This window comes from Pinus tabuliformis, chromosome 3_1 (assembly GCF_031772625.1).
Source record: "Pinus tabuliformis cultivar Carrire ecotype Pingquan chromosome 3_1, CPIR1, whole genome shotgun sequence".
NCBI lineage: Eukaryota > Viridiplantae > Streptophyta > Pinopsida > Pinales > Pinaceae > Pinus > Pinus tabuliformis.
The window spans coordinates 991,956,013-991,969,798 of NC_142301.1; the positions used below are offsets into that span (position 1 = coordinate 991,956,013).

The 13,786-nt window shown below is 33.6% G+C and overlaps 1 pseudogene across 1 annotated transcript; it reads right to left on the reverse strand.

The window, feature by feature from the left end:
• Window positions 1–5,247: 5,247 nt before the first annotated feature.
• Window positions 5,248–7,805, reverse strand: LOC149191201 (GDSL esterase/lipase At5g33370-like; annotated as a pseudogene). Its single transcript, XR_016256588.1, has 5 exons — window positions 7,551–7,805; window positions 6,373–6,500; window positions 6,013–6,255; window positions 5,667–5,919; window positions 5,248–5,583 (listed from the first exon to the last, which is right to left on the reverse strand). The product of XR_016256588.1 is annotated as a GDSL esterase/lipase At5g33370-like (transcript).
• Window positions 7,806–13,786: the final 5,981 nt, after the last annotated feature.

A 13,786-nucleotide genomic window follows, 5' to 3' on the forward strand; every position in this document is an offset into this window, starting at 1 on the left:
TAAGCTGATGCAGTTATCTTCATTTAAATTTTTAATATAGCCAGATAATGACTAATTTACCACAATATTGAGGGCGTTCAGATGCTCTGTTACTGAGTCTCCATCTCTCATCCTGAGGTTATCCAACTTCTTTCGCAATAACAATTTATTTATAAGGGACTTAAACTGATACAAAGTCCCTAAGTCTTCCCACAAATCTTTCATTGTAACTTCTCCTGAAAAATTCAATAATGTTGAATCTGAGACACATAGTCGTATTGTGCTCTTTTCCTTATAATCCAACTTGGTCCAGTCTTTCGCCGACATTTTCGTTGGTTTAATACTTGGATCCACTATGATCCATTGATCTTTATCCACCAATATATCCTCCATATTGAGCTTCCATGGCTCAAAAATATGTTCGATGAATTCTCCATTTCTATCTTTCCATTGTTCATTGTTCCCTTTCACCACAAGAATTGATCACGTAGATCTCCCATTGTAATAGGGCCGACAACAAGCTTGAGAAAAACCCCTTAGCCACAAAGGCATCCCCTTGAAGCCAAAAGTTCTTTGATACCAAATGATTTTTTAAAGCCATACATAAATTACCTATAAATGAATTATTAGAAAACCAAAAAATATACAATGGCAAGAACAAAAATATACATAGAGATTTTTCTCCTGAAACCCAAAACTAAGAAAACTAGATTGATTTTTCATTATATTACTTTCATCGTTACAATTCGTTATATGCATGTTGAATCATTCATAAACCCTTAATCCATTAACCCTGTATTAGAACATAACCATAGTTCATATCTACAAAATACTATGGGAACAACCATCATGTGTAAAACTATCTGCAAAACCATGGGTGGGTCTTCCCGATAATCCTTAGGTCTACCCCCCCCCCCGCCGCCCACCCCCCCTCAAAAAAAAAAATTGAGCCATTGCCAAAAACCCTACGCACGGGGTCTACCACCCTCCCTGCGACCTCCCCATTGCATCTAGCACAATGTCACTATGTCTTGAGCTAGTCGTGCAAAGAATATAACACATACCCAACAGTGTAGCCATGCCACATCAAGTAATGTGTTGTAGGAATGAATCAATTGGTAGGGGAGCTAGAAGCTCTTTTGATAGAAGGAGGCCCCAATTTGTAGTGCAACAATACCATGAAGCCACCCTTGAACACACCTAACACTTGGTAAATCAAGAAACAACTGAATTCATGCAAGCATAGAATAACCATTTTAATGAAGATATCCTGTCACACTCTGTTGATTGGATTCCTAACCTAAGACACACTCAAGGTCGTTAGAAATAGTATTCATGCACAATAGAACTCTACTAGCACATTAAAACACTCATAGGACAATCTCTCAAAGAAAAGGAAGGCTACAATTTTATCACTTTTCTTGTGCTTACAGAACCACTCCCTATGGCAAGTTATGTGATAGGATGTGCATGATTCAATCAACCATACCTCATGTCTACATGTGTATTGGAAGAATTAAGTACACATCCCCACCTTCATTTGAGGTGGTTTTCACCTCAATAAGAGGAGCATCATTAAATCCCTTTCCATTCTCAAGAGTTTTAGATCTACAATATTTCTTACAACTCCCTTCTTTTCCACATTTCTAGCATACCTTTACAGATTTTCCTAGAGAATTAGATCTTCCTCTATATCTAGATCCCTAATTAAGGACTTATTTATTATTTTGTTTTTGAACCATACTCTCACAGACAAGGCATCTCCATTCTCAATCTCCATGTTTTTCCCTCTCATCCCTTCTTACAACAAGGATGAGACTATTTCACCAAATTTAAAGGTAGTTATGTTGTTACCTATGGAAACAACCAAATTATCCCATGAGTCTAGTAGAGAACACAATAAACTGATGCACTTATCTTCATTTAATTTTTAAATATAACCAGATAATGACTAATTTACCACATCATTGAAGGCATTCGGATGCTCTGTTATCGAGTCTCCATCTCTCATCTTGAGGTTATACAACTTCTTCTACAAGAACAATTTATTTATCAGGGACTTAAACTGATACAAAGTACCTAAGTTTTCCCACAAAGCGTTCATTGTAACTTCTCCTGAAATCTTCAATAATATTGAATCTGAGACACATAGTTGTATTGTGCTCTTTTCCTTATAATCCAATTTGATCCAGTGTTCTGTCGGCATTTTCGTTGGTTTAATACTTGGATCCACGGTGATCCATTGATATTTATCCACCAATATATCCTCCATATTGAGCTTCTATGTCTCAAAAATATGTTCGATGAATTTCTCCATTTCTATCTTTCCATTGTTCACCATTCCCTTTCCCAGAAGAATTGATCACGTAGATCTCCCATTGTAATAGGGATATAACAAGCTTGAGAAAAACCTCTCAACCACAAAGGTGTCCCCTTGAAGCCAAAAGTGCTTTGATACCAAATGAATTTTTAAAGCCATACATAAATTACCTATAAATGAATTCTTAAAAAACCAAAAGATATACAATGGTAAGAACAAAAATATACATAGAGATTTTTCTCCTGCAATGCAAAACTGAGAAAACTAGATTGATTTTTCATTATATTACTTTCAACATTACAATGCATTATATACATGTTGAAGCATTCATAAACCCTCAATCCATTAACCCTGTATTAGAACATAACCATAGTTCCCTTGACCATATCTAAAAAATACTATGGGAAGAACCATCATGTGTAAAACTATCCACAAAACCATGGGTGGGTCTGCTTGATTATCCTTAGGTCTACCCAAAAAAAAAAATCGAGCCGCCGCCAAAAACCCTACGCATGGGGGCTACCACCCTCCCTACAACCCCCCAATTTTACCTAGCGGAATGTAACTATGTCTCGAGCTATTCATGCAAACAATATAACACATACCCAACAGTGTACCCATGCCACATCAACTAATGTGTTGTAGGAATGACACAATTGGTAGGGGAGCTAGAAAATCTCCTTATAGAAGGAGGGCCCAATCTGTAGTGCAACAATACCATGAAGCCACCCTTGAACACATCTAGCACTTGGTAAATCAAGCAACAATTGAATTCATTTGTGCATAGAATAACCATTTTGATGAAGATATCCTATCACACTCTGTTGATTGGATTCCTAACCTAAGACACACTCAAGGTCACTAGAAATAGTATTCATGCACAATAGAACTCTACTAGCACATTAAAACACTCATAGGAAAATCTCTCAAAGAAAAGGAAGATAACAAAAGCAAACTATCGCTACAACTTAGCATCCTTCATGCTGAAATTTGAAAAATCTCACTAGAGCGTCGTGACATTACAATGAGATTGGTGAGAATCAAGGCCCTACTATCCAAGGGAAAAAGTCCAATCTCCCCAGACACTCCGTCAACACCCATAGATGTGTCCACATCTACTTACACAACGCCATGGTTCCCACAACTTCTATCATTAACACTCCAACATAATGTCTACAACACTCAAAGTTTTGGAAGCAAGGCTACAATTTTATAACATTGTATCTTCTATTTTTATCCACGTTTACCACATGACATGCAAAGACATGTCACGAAATCATTTTTTATGTTATCGATGTATTATTTTGGACTAAATGCCTCCTCTACCGTCATTGGTCTAGTTTCCTCAGTGGCAGACCATGGCATGAAGAACACTAATATGAGTTGATCTACTCTCTTTTGTGTTGATCAATAAAATTCCGTAGCTTATAAAAAAATTATTAGGTGGATGGAAGGGATTTAATCTCCGTGAAATATTCTAGAGTAATATTTGTAGAATTTACAAATCAAAGGTTGAGATTTATCTCCAATGCAATTATGTAGATAGACGTGTCTATGTGTCTATTTTGGAATAGGGCTTCCAGAATTTTATTTTGATTGTCAATAATTATTATTTGGACGGTAGGGATTTAACCTCCATGAAATACTCTAGAATATTCTTAGTAGTATTTGCAAATTAAAGGTTGAGATTTATCTCCAAACTAATTAGGACAATTTTTTTTTTAATTAAAGAAATGTCATATGAAATGAGTTATGGTTTTTTGGGCATGTGATATTGATAAGCCATGTTATTGGCCCACGGTATTGTAACGAATCCTATTTATAGATTAAGAATCTCCATGATTAAGAATGTTGTCACATGTTTTTCTCAATGTAAATATATTTAGTTTATATATTAATTTTTTTTTAGAATAATAAAGTTATAATTAAGTTAATTTTTTTATATACTTTTTTTAATTTTAACAACCTTGCATGTATCATGAGGTAAGTGTTTTGATACTTATAATGGATTCAATTTATGAATTTAATGGTTTTTTTTTACTTTCCTTCAATGCATGAATTTTGATTTTTTTACCCATATTTTAAATATCATGTATTATGTGTTTTTGTTGTGAATATCAGAACATGTTTTTGTTAATATAAGTTTTTCTTAGTAAATTTTTATATTCTAACTTGAACATAAAATAATCTTTAAGTAATATCATAGATGTATATGTTTTATATTACTTTAAAAAAGATCAAACATATTCAACCATGTTCATTCCTAATTGAAGCTAACCGATGATTTGGTGGAATGATGTATAGGCATGATTTACATAATTTCAAAGGTTTTACAAATTATGCTAAACCATCTTTGAAAAGTTTTCAATTAACTTGGTCTAACCCATTAACTATAATATATTTTGAAGGGGAACCATAAATATTAGCTTATAATTTGATGAGTTGGACTTGAAAAAGAAAACCTTATAAATAATAATACAAGTTTGAAGCCACTTTTAAATAAGAATTTGGGAGGATTCTAACATTTCAAATAATAATAATATTTAGGCATAGATTTTGAAGAAATTCATAATCTTCTTACCAAGCTAACACCTAAAAGCCACAACCTGAGTTGTGTTTATGTGTAAATGTGTTAGAAACAACATAGCTTCACTAACCACTCATTTGAAACTTCCATATCTATCCACAAAATATATTCTTTTCTTAATCAATCTTATAAATAAACTCATTTTATAAAAATTAAGATCTATTACCAATGTGCAGCCTTAAAGAAACTACATAAAATTCTCAAAATAAACAAAAATTCATCCACATAAGCTAGAAAATTTAATATTTTATACCAACATGTAAGTCTCAGACAAACATTACTGGCTGCTCCACATTACAGAAAGTAGAAATCTAATACAATTTTACTGCAGATCGGTTGAGGGTTTGATAACGAAGGAGATCGGACACAAATATGATGACAGGGCCATCGTATTTGTTTTTATGAAAAATAGAGCCCATGATTAATGAATCTTCGAGATGTGATTTCTTCAGACATCACAGAATACTTGGCCATCAGACATCGAGTTTCATCAGATCTTTTAAGCTGATAGGACTCACAGAGGATGGATTGGAAAAGAATTGGTCAACTATGATTTTATCAGCGCGCTCAGTTGGATGAAACTGGTCCCACCACACATTGTTGCCCCTATCTGGGCACAAATTTGACAGGGAAGTGCAGATACCAATACCGTTGTAGGGTCCTTGTCCGCAGCACGCATTTTTGGCATCCCCAAACCCTGAAAAAAAAGGCAAGGTATTTGTAATGAGCACTAGCTGTTGAATTTAGAACAAAAATCGACAATTCAGGAAGAAACATTACCAAATGCTTGAGGATTGGTGTACAACTTCATGTAAATCGGAAACATTCCAGTCATTGTATATATCGGAGTAGGAAATCGTCTGTTGAGTCGATCGATTGCGAGTGTTAGTCCATCATTAAAAAGCTTCGTGGCTTTCTGTAGCACCGGCACGCATTCACCATTTGTGGACCTCAATGCCCTCTCCATAGGAATACACCCCAAAGGACCCGACGACAGAACCAGAACCCTGCGTGCTCCCAGATCGTAAAATTACTGCAAATTCATGAGTCAATTTACAAGGCATGTGATAGAAATGAACTACCGAAACCTGAATGTCGATCTCATAGAATACAGAAAAATAATTACCGCCAGAATCTTCTCATACTCGGAGATGATAAAATCAGTATACGCAGGTAGAGAGAACTGCAGTGATCTCGCTGTTACAGGCAGAAGGTAGTAGTTATTGACGTAATCATTTCCTCCAAGTGCTATGGAAAAGAACCCCTCTGCAACCAGTTTATTGGTCGCATTACGTCCTATGATACTTGCAACTCTGTCTTTATACTCTTGGAAAAGTTGGAATTGGTGAGGCATCCTAATAATTTCAGCCTGTATGTATGCAACCAAATTCTCATCCTTATAATTCATTTCATCAATCTCTGCAAATCATTATGAAAAGATGTGGAGTTTAATAAAAGTCCGGTATTACGATGAATTTGTGCTTACAAATTGAACGCCCGTATCCTTTAGAATGCCGATGCCTGAAGACGCGAAGTTGGCACCTTTCAGTAATTCATTGCCCTGGAGTGAAGGATCTAAGTACGGCAGCACCAGGTCGGATCCAAGTTTTAGGCCTGAAATGCGTATATTTATTCAAATTCTATACCAATCATAACAATAATACATATATTTTTATTAAATTTTATATAATCCTAACAACAATATTTTAGAAGAATTTAGAACTGCACTTTAAAATTATATATATTTATTTATTTATTTATTTATTTATTGGGTAGATTTACATATATCATTTTTGGTTCATGTGGCTATTTAGTTTATATTGGGTCCTAGGTCACTTTCAGTAGATTTACATATATCATTTTTTGTTTATGTGGTTATTTAGTTTAGATAGATTTACATCTTGATTACAAGTCGCTAATTTCAGATTATATATTTTTTTGAATAACTGTGATGAGTCAGTTTACATTGGAGAATAGCAGTGAGTGATAACAATCTCTGAGTCTCCCTACTTATTTCACAACTTAATTATAATATATTTTCCCACTATATTAAAAAAATTATAAATCTCCTATTCTTTAAACTAAAACTTAAAAAGAATATGCTTCTGTTTTATATAATCAATTATTATTTATATATATTTATATATATATATATATATATAGTTATTTATTCTTTGCAAAAAAATTTGTAAAATGTATAATTTATATAATTTAGGTGGGGGTAAAGACATTCTAAAGTGTTAAATTTATATATGAAAATACTAGGTAAAGTTTTCAGAATTTTCATTCTTTACAAAATAAAAATTGTGAATATTCTACATATACACAATCTAATATATGAAATCAAGAGTTTATAAATTGTTTTCCTATTTCTTATTTTTATTCTAATCAAAATTCTGAATATTTTGATTACCATTTACTTATTACTAAATATTATGATTATGGCGATTTAATTTATATAATTATACTATTTATCTATTAAAAAACATATTAAAATCGTAATCTATATGGTCAGATCACAGCAATAACGCAGAACATAGAAGTTAAACTAACCCGTATTCCTGATTATTATCTCAAACGCTAACCCGCTAACCCGTGAAATCCGATATTTAAGACTAAGTTAAAAAAGAAAATTGAAACTCTCTGTAAGTCTGAAACACTAACAGATAAAATCGGCGAGATTTAATCCATTGGAAAAACGTCCAGTCGGTCTACCGTTGGGATAATCAATCCCATAAGGATAACGGTCCGCTCTAGCGAGCGAAGCAAGATAGTTGTTGTTGCCGCTATCAAACAACGAGTCTCCGAAAAAGAACTGCGCCGGGCCAGCGGTCGCTGCCGTTGTTATAGAGACAGAAAGTAGCACTGCAAGAAACGAGGCAGTATAGAATTCCATTCTCTGTTCGACGAAAAAGATCGAACCACTTGGTGAGAGAGGAGTTCGAGTGATACTGGAAAATGCAGGCGGGAATGTTATATAGGAAACCCAAGATGCATTTATGGGAAGTCGCGATAAATCGTTCTCGTTGTTGCTGCCATTTGTTGACGTTGGCCCCAATCATGGGGGTCGTAAATTAGTCAATCGCTCGGGTCGTTGTTAATCACAACTATGACTGCCTGGCCACCGACTACCTTACCTCGATGCTGGAGGTTGGTGTGTTTGTGACAATTTGGGATGTTGCATATTTTTTGAGTTAATTGGAGGAAAATTTGTTGATATGGGAGATTAGAATAGAATGAGGATTATAAGGGTTTTCACAACTGCCTTTATGATTTTTAAAGTCCATAAGGATTATGAGGGTTTTCACAACTGCCTTTATGATTTTTAAAGTTCACAAGGATTATAAGGGTTTTCACAACTGCCTTTTAAAGTCCATAAAGTGAGTGGTGTGCAGGAGTGGTGTATTGGCTTTTTTTATTCGAAGAATAAGGAATTTTTTCTTAATATATTTTATTTGTTATTATTTTAATAATTATTTTATTTATGGGTGATATTTTTACATATGAAGAGAATAAAAAAATGTTAACAAAATTTTTCCCATATTATATATTCAAAACAAAAAATATTATCATATTAATATAATAAATTTTATTATTGTCATTTTTATAAAAGTATTTAATTTTTAATAATTTTATATATTCTTTAGATTTTTAAAATAAAATAACTTTATACTATAAAATTTGGGTTGAATCTACTTTAGAAAAATAAAAATTAAAAAAAAAAAATTAAAAAATTAAACCACATGTCAATATTACCCCTACATATTTCTCACTCTGCCACGCCTCCAACGACTATTTTAAACAATTGTACCAATAACTAATTTAAACAATTGTACCAGTTGTACCACTAATGCATTTATTGGAATTAGCGACAACTCGTAATTGTACCAGTTGTACCACTAATGCATTTATTGGAAGTAGCGACAACTCGTTCTCGTTGTTGCTGCCATTCATTGACGTTGGCCCCAACCATGGGGGTCGTAAATTAGTCAATCGCTCTGTATTTGCGTCGTTCTTAATCACAACTATGACTGAAAAAATATGAAGAAATAATGGATAAAGGCATAATGCACTTCCTATGAATAAAATATTAAAGCCACATACACCATATTCAGTAGCTCAACGTTGTAATATAAATAAACAATTGGATTCGATCGTTGGAATACCTCGTAAAGAACCCATGGCTCCCACACACAAACTTTATTTATTTCATTATGTGGATAACAATATGTGTATTTTTATAATAATAAGTGGTAAAGGCCATTGTGTTGGTGAAGGTAAAGAGCGTGATAATATATTATGGCATTATCAAATTAGAAATAAGAATGAAGAAGGGATATCATAACTATATACGACTATAGACTCATATCAATGAAATTATACCATGGATTCTAAGCAAAAAGTTTGAACAAATGCACATGAGAAAAAGATTGTACGGAGGGTGTGAGACTTCAAAATGATAAACAATTATCAACCGCCCCATGTGACATGGACAGAGGAACTTTCCAGCTACCATGCATTGTTTTTTGAGTATTGGGGAATAAAGTTGAAGTTGAATACAGGTGTAAGCATGGAAAGAGGGGGTCAAAAAGAGAGGGAAAGTCAATATGGAAATGTGTGGCAAAGTCATGAAAGAATAGTATAGCTATAATATTGTATGAAAAAGTCAATATATGTGTGGCGGCAAAGTCATGAAAAAATAGTATAACTATAAGGAGTTGCCTTTAAAGAGACTTTTTGGAAGTTTTTCCGGTGGGTTTTTCCGCTCAAAATCCGGTAGCAATTTATTGAAATCGCAAGTTTGATAGCTAATTTCTGCACAATCAAAGCATCCTAGGGGGGTTTTTCAGGGTGCTGAATCCAAATATGCGGTTAAAAAAACATTTTAAATAATACAAATCAAGATTTAACCTCAATTTTTTCCGCCGGATTCCGTCACCAGAATCTCCAAAAAGTCGCACTAAAGACAACTCCTAACTATAATATTGTATGAAAAAGTCAATATATGTGTGGGGCAAAGTCATGAAAGAATAGTATAACTATTGCATGACAAAGTTATGAAAAAATAGTAAGATTGTAATATTGTACGTTTTGTAAGAACGGTTATATGAGAAGTATTGACATGTGATTCGGGAAATATAGAAAATACAAATTAGAAAAGGGGTATTTTTTGTTGAGTAGGTTAGTTCGAAAAGAAAAAGCGTGTATGTGTGGAAGTAAATGAGTGAGTGGATGGTTAGGTGGATTTAGGCTTATTTATTTATTGTATTTAGAGGAATTAATAATTGGGTTGGTTTTGTACTCGCGTGATATGGGGTCGGTTTTAACTACTATCACTGTAATCTTTGGGGTGTTTACATATGCTTCTTTTGCAAGTATACGTAAATTGAGGGATTTGAACCTCAAACCTCCTCACACATAACGTTTCATTTTCACGACCATTTCCAATTAAGTTTCCCCTTTAAGAGCTAAACAATGGAGTATTTAATATTCTTAAAAACATTTTCTTTTTAAAAAAATGAAAACAAAATGATATTTAAAAGAAGAACCTAATTGGAAAAAATAGTATGATAAGGTAATGACAAAGAAATAGTATAAAGAATAGAAGGTGAATATACACATGGAATGAAGCAACAAACAAGAATATAAATATAAAGAAACAATGAAAGCATTAAAATGTGAAGAGTTAAATGAATGAATAGATGGGATAGTTAAAGGAGAAATAGAGAGGTCATAAAATTTGTATCTAGGGAGTTAGGAGCATCAACCCCTAGTCATCCATTTTTTACTAAACCGAAGCGGGTCATGAAATTATCCAAAAGGTATTAAAATCCCTCAATTGTAATTCGTGCAAAATTAGGATTTTTGATACAAATACAAGTGTCCATATTCTAGAAGAATATGGGTGGTTAAGTTGTTTTTGTAAGCTGGTGTTTTGGCCAAATGGACCTTTGTAAACATGGGAAATATCAAGTTGAAGTGCTAAGCAATTTCTAGGAGTTGAGATATATGTTTGAATAATATATATTATGTTAGGATATTTTATAGCTAGTAGGAAAATATAAATCCATGTATAGTTAGGCCTCGATCAACTTGGAGAGTAACTTAGGGAGTAAGAGCCTGAGAATGGGGCATGAGAGCCTGTATCATGAAACAAGAGACTGTGACATTCTCTGTATATATCTTGTTATGAATAATTAATCGAAATGGGGTTTTCCCTATATGTCTCCTATGCATTTAATTCGTTCTCAAACTACGCGAATTCTCTGTCAAATTGGCATGTGTGAATAGAAGCACATGCATCATGAATATTTGTAACATATGTTTCAGTATAGTGCCAATATCATGTCCTAGGATTGAATGATTGGTTGTCTTGTGATTGAGTTACTATTGATATGAGAGTCGGCCATTGTTATCATTTCAACGTAACATTGTTGACCCAACCATTTGTGAAGTTGACGAGTGTCCCTATCACATACGGTACTATAGGTATGCCATCGTGATGATCAATTACTAACATTTTGGAGCCATGTGACTTGTTGCCTTGCTTATTGTCGAGAAGGGTTGAGGAGAGGCATCAAGAGAAGGCTAGAGTCACAGTGTTAAGGAAATTCAATGTTCTAGTCGAAAGCCAAATTGTCTGGTTGTGCATCGAACCAAATGACCAGTAAAAGGTATTGGCCCAAGCCAATATGCAAATTCAAATAGTGAAGAAGGAGACCAACTAACCATTTCAATGTGAGGGTGGAGTCTCATTATGGCACGCCAACACCCCCCACCCCTATGCACATGCACACGCAGTCTACGAGAGCGGTGGATCTTTCCCTATGAATTTTCATAATCAAATAATTTTGTGGGCGAGAGTTGCCCCCCAACCATCAAATCCCACCGCCACAATCTCATGGTCGAGAAGCAATTTAGCCAAAAACGAGGCAGATTGCCCATGAGTTGGTCCTATGGAGTAAGGAAGGGACTGTGGGCCAGCCAACGAGAGCTGAAACTATTGAGTGATTGGCGGTGAGAGATATTGTAGCATTGGGAGGCAAGGTTGAGTGTTGTGAGTGAGAAGCTAGGCGAAGAAATCTTGGCACAAGGCAAAATCCACTTTGCTCTTTGTGCCAGAAACAATAATAGTTTCATTGTATTTGAGAAATTGACATTGAGGAGATGAAAGAGTAACGGGCCTTTTTAAATTTCATCTATACATTTTTTATATAGATTATATGTTAATGATCCAATTGAATTCTTTTTATACAAATTTTATATAGTTTTTATATAGATTATAATTAAATTATACAATTGAATTCTTTTCATATAGTTTTAATCAGCCTATTAAATTCTCTCCATATAATTCTTGTATAGATTGTGATATTGTTGAATTAGTATTGTGTATGTGCACTTGTTCCAATATACCTAGAGTCCGGCCTAAATATAAAATCTTCATTTGAGGTCCACAAAAAATGACACAATAGAATTGATATATGAGGTATGCATGAAATTTTAAATCATCATTTTCATTTGAAAAGAATAGTTTATGAAGATGAATACTTCTGGTAAACTTTGTGTTTGGGTGAACATTTCACCCATCTTCAAAGACATTAAGCTTTTCTCAATAGAAAAGGTTAATGTCACTGAAGATGGGTGAAGTGTTTACCCAAAACATCAGAGATATGAATGACAACACACATTTTACCATAAATATTCATCTTTATCAAGTTAGTTACTAATTGGAGAAATATTCATACTAGAATAGTTTATTTTAGATTCTCAATATTGAAAAGTTAAAATGAAGTTACTCTTCAAATTGAATTGTTATCTTTCTCTTTAAATTTGATACATGATGAAACAATCAAGATTTTGAATCAATTTATGAATTTAAAAATAATCTATCTTTCTTTAAATTTTTTTTATTAGAATTAGGTGAAGCAAAGCTTTGCTCATAATTTTGTTCTTTAAATTATATTTTAAAAATAGAAATAAAATTTTATTTTTAAATTTTTTGATTAGAATTAAGTGAAGCAAAGCTTTGCTAGTAATTTTGTTCTTTAAATTATATTTTAAAATGAAAATAAAATTATATTTTTAATTTTTAATAAAAATATGCAATTGGTAAAAATTTAAAATTACAATTTCCAAGGAAATTTAAATGTATAGAGTAGAAAATCATTTTAAATAATTAAAAAAAATACAAATATATGTGTAACCGACCATAATAATAATCTCAAAAACTTCCCAAAAAAACAAATTAGAAAAAAATGACAAAAATAAAATTCACTCTTTATGTCATTTTATAATTTGCACCGAACACAAATACTGGTATGAATGATAGCTGGACACAATGGATGGTACTTCATATTAAAGTTGATACGCAGCCCTCACAACAGGCGGCATAGTGGGGGTGTTATTATAGTCTTGATGGGGACATCACCCATAAAATGAGGTCCCTCGCCGCTTCACTCCCTGGCACACCACAATATCCCAAAGAGTGATGAAGGCTCTCAGGCACGCCATTACTTTATGTTCCATTTTGAGGATTGAATGATCAACAATGTTTCTCCTTCTCAAAAACCTGCTTTCCCTCCCTGTGTTTCTCTGTTGCCTTCTCCAACTACTCCCTCCATCATCCATGATCTTCAATCATTGTGTAGTGGCTTGAGTGGGGTCCTTTTTGACCCCTCTAGCTCTCCCTCCACCTTTGGTGGATTTTTCTGAAGTCAAGGAGCTTTCCCATAATCTTTCAATGGTTCAATCCTCCTAGCAGAATTTATTAGTTAAAATTTTCCATCATCAACTCTTGCAGCTCCATACTCAACTCAAGCCTTAGTTGTTCCTTATTACTTCTGGAAACAATGACATGTAAGCACACATGTTCTCATAGAGGAGGGGTAAGGGGAGTGATG